The sequence below is a fragment of the Rhodamnia argentea genome, chromosome 2 (assembly GCF_020921035.1).
Source record: "Rhodamnia argentea isolate NSW1041297 chromosome 2, ASM2092103v1, whole genome shotgun sequence".
Classification (NCBI taxonomy): domain Eukaryota; kingdom Viridiplantae; phylum Streptophyta; class Magnoliopsida; order Myrtales; family Myrtaceae; genus Rhodamnia; species Rhodamnia argentea.
Window position 1 is genome coordinate 33,008,929 of NC_063151.1, and position 3,381 is coordinate 33,012,309.

Here is a 3,381-nt window from a genome sequence, read left to right on the forward strand (position 1 = left end):
CCGACCAATTTGGATTGAAAATCTCTAACATGGTGTCTAGTCAACACCGATTGTCGCACGTGACATGGTCAAATGACCGGTAGTTGACTTGGAAGAAATGAATAAAAATGACATCATTTAGCAATTTTTCTAAATTTTCTGATTTTTTTCTTTTTTTTCCAAATTCTTTTCCTCTCCGCGTTCATCTTCTTCGTCTGCTACAGGCAAGGGCCGCGCGCAAACTGAGGATGAGTATTATGAATTGCAATTGGAGTTGAAGGATGAGAGGCTCTGCAAGTTGCAGGAGTTTAGGACTTCGCTACTCGGCGAGCTTCGGAGGTTGGCACCAGGGGTTGAAGCAACGGAGGTGAGAAACTCTCGATTGAAGACATTGAGTCGAGGTGCTAGTGAGTTTTGCTCTCAAATTCTCCATTTTTGTTGTTTTCCATTTCTGCGATGAATCTCCATTTAAGTCGGTGGTTTGTGTTGATTATATGGCAAGTTTGCATTCGAATTCTGCGTCAACACTGGAGCTAGAGGAAAATTCCCTCGGTGATCATCTCGCCTCTGGCCGGCGAAAAAGATGAATTGTAGTGTGGAAAAGAAAAGATATAAGAAGCAATACAAAAGAAAATGAAAAAAATTGACAGAATCGAAAAAAAAAATGCTTCATTTTGTATTGTGAGAACACTTTCTCTTTCGTAGCGCTCCGCTCCCCTCCCCCCATAGGATGGGGAACTCTGGTTGCGCGGCTTTCTCTTATAGGAGTCTATTTTCTCTTACTTAACTCAGTTTGACCTACTTGACTCAACGGTTACAGTATCGCTTTCATACGGCGATAGTTATTGGTTCAAATCCAATAGTAGGTAAACCGGCCAAAACCCCTACTTTTTGCAAGCATGCAGCAAGCACGAATTGGCAGCAAGGAGTCAACTAAATGACCAAAGCATTGGTTGCTTCCACTTGTGACCTTCTTCGACCGCCTTGACACCTTAATATCAAGGAACTACCCCCTCTCTTCTTCTCTTCATGTAGGTGGGCTCCGTTTTGGATCAACGGATTAAGATGCAACTTCCTTTTTGAATGCTTCTTCATATTCGGCACTAAATACTTTGGAAAAGTCACTTCAGGACACTAAAGTTATTTTGATTAATTTCTTCCATGTCAGCTGTGATGTCCCAAGATAATCCCCTTTCATAAATTATCTATTCATTCACCTAACCAATGTTTACGCGATGGGGTTTCTCATAAAGCTTTTGGCATGTGGAGAAGGAGCAACCAAAACATCAGACAATAGACATCACCACGTTTTCTAGGGAGCCCTGGGAACCCTTTTATTTATTATATCTTGTCGTAACTTTTCCCATCATCTAAAACACACCAATATTAAACTTCATACGGGACATCTTGGCCCTCAGGTCTCTATTACGATAACTATGGCCGCTACAATGTTAAGCCGGGCAAGAATCTCCACGGTGGCTCAATCGCGGGTAGGCGATCTCTCCTCTTGGAAGCAAGGGGGTGCATTAAAGCCTGGGAGAGATCCAATCAGGTGCCCTTCTACATTGAGATGCCACGCTATGAACGGAATAGGAACTAACTCGGACAGTCCAGCGTTAGGCCATACAGTAGACTTGATCCTAGTGTAAGTGGTCTCCGAACTAACACAAAAAATATCCCTTTCGCTATAGTCCATACGAGTGACTAGTCCGAAGAGCGGGCTCGGCGTTGCCATGCTAGTTTCTTGGGAAAATAAAGAGATGAGTGCATAGCCCAAAAGATAAAATTACTAGCCTTAAGATAGAGTAGTAATTCTAAACCTGAGGTCACGAACCACAAAGCTATGCTGTGATCCATTATTCAAGACTAATCGTGTATGACATCAATCATAATGTTAAGCATAAACTCAATAAATGCAATAGACATTCTTTCTTTTCACTTTTGGGCTTTCTTTTCCTGCGTCCTCATCGAATAAATATTAAAATATAATTAAAAATTGAACACGTTAACGTCGACATCCACGTCGGTGTTGGTTTGGCTTGGGTGAGGTCACGCCATGCCGGCGACGCGGCTGGAGGTAGAAGGAAGAAAGAAAGAAAAAGAAAAAAGGAAAAAGAAAAAATAATTTAAAAAAATATTAAAATATAATTAAAACTTGTACACGTTAGCATCGGTGTCCACGTCATCACCGGTCGTCATCCATGTCAATGTTAATCGGCCAAAGTTGGCTGAATGAACTAAATTGGCATAAATGTAAAAAATTTAGGATTGAATTGGTAAAATAAAAATCTTTAGGCCTGAATTGGGAAAAATGCTATAGATTTAGAAATTTTTTGATAATTTTTCGCTGAAAATACGTGCTAATATCTTTTTTTTTTCCTTTTTGTGTTTTTTCTCCTTGATACTTTGATCTTCCCCGAAAAGTCATAATAAATATTTGACATTTCAAGTGACACATCGATTAGAAGAGCCCCTATAAAGTAATTCATAAGTCCACACCCATCCCTAAATGATTACTATCTTATGTGGTTACTCAAGATACTTCTCTGTAACTTGGCCCTAATAGATCGGATTGAATCATCACAAATGGTCAGGAACACCCTTGAGTAGGTATGTGGTTCGTGGATGGATCTAGAACTACACTAGATTCGGTGAGGGCGGGGATTGGTTGCCGGATGAAGAAGGCACAAATAATATGTAACTCTTGGTAGGCTTCTAGGATGGTGAAATGGAACAAGAATGGATTGACTTGTACATTGAATCAGAGGATTATCGCCGGGCAATTTGAGGCATCACTGACGACGTTAATTCTTCACACGAGGGTTTGTAACATCCAAGCCCTACACGAGATGGCCTGGTCCACAGGGTTTCCTATCTCAAAAAGGGGTACGTAGAGGAACTACACAAAATCAAGACAAACAGAAACTCTACATTGAGTAATGAATTACTTAACATGATTTCTCATAACCGAGGATTGTAACAATATCCCCTAGGCCCTCCACCTTGGGAGGGAGAGATGCAAGTGTCGTGGCTATTCTTCCTATAAACGACAAGATATATATTGCCTAAAAGCAAGTCGGGGAGACCACATCCACTACAGTCGTCAGTGCATCTTGAGCCCGGAGTCTAATAGCTATTTCTCTATTAAGTTTCGTGGTCAGGGCATGTGGATATATTTATCTTCCAGGGCTATTAGTTAGAGAAATAGCTATAAGCTTACGTGTTCAAGGCATGTAGAAGTAATAATCTCCCACTGAACTCGGCTATTGGATTACGTACTCAAGGCATGTAGATGTAATAATCTTCCATTGACCTGGGCTTCAAACCACCCACATTCACTTTGGGAGCTCATCTACTATGATGCCCCTTTAGTGTCTTTTAACCAGAGTACGTTGCCGACAA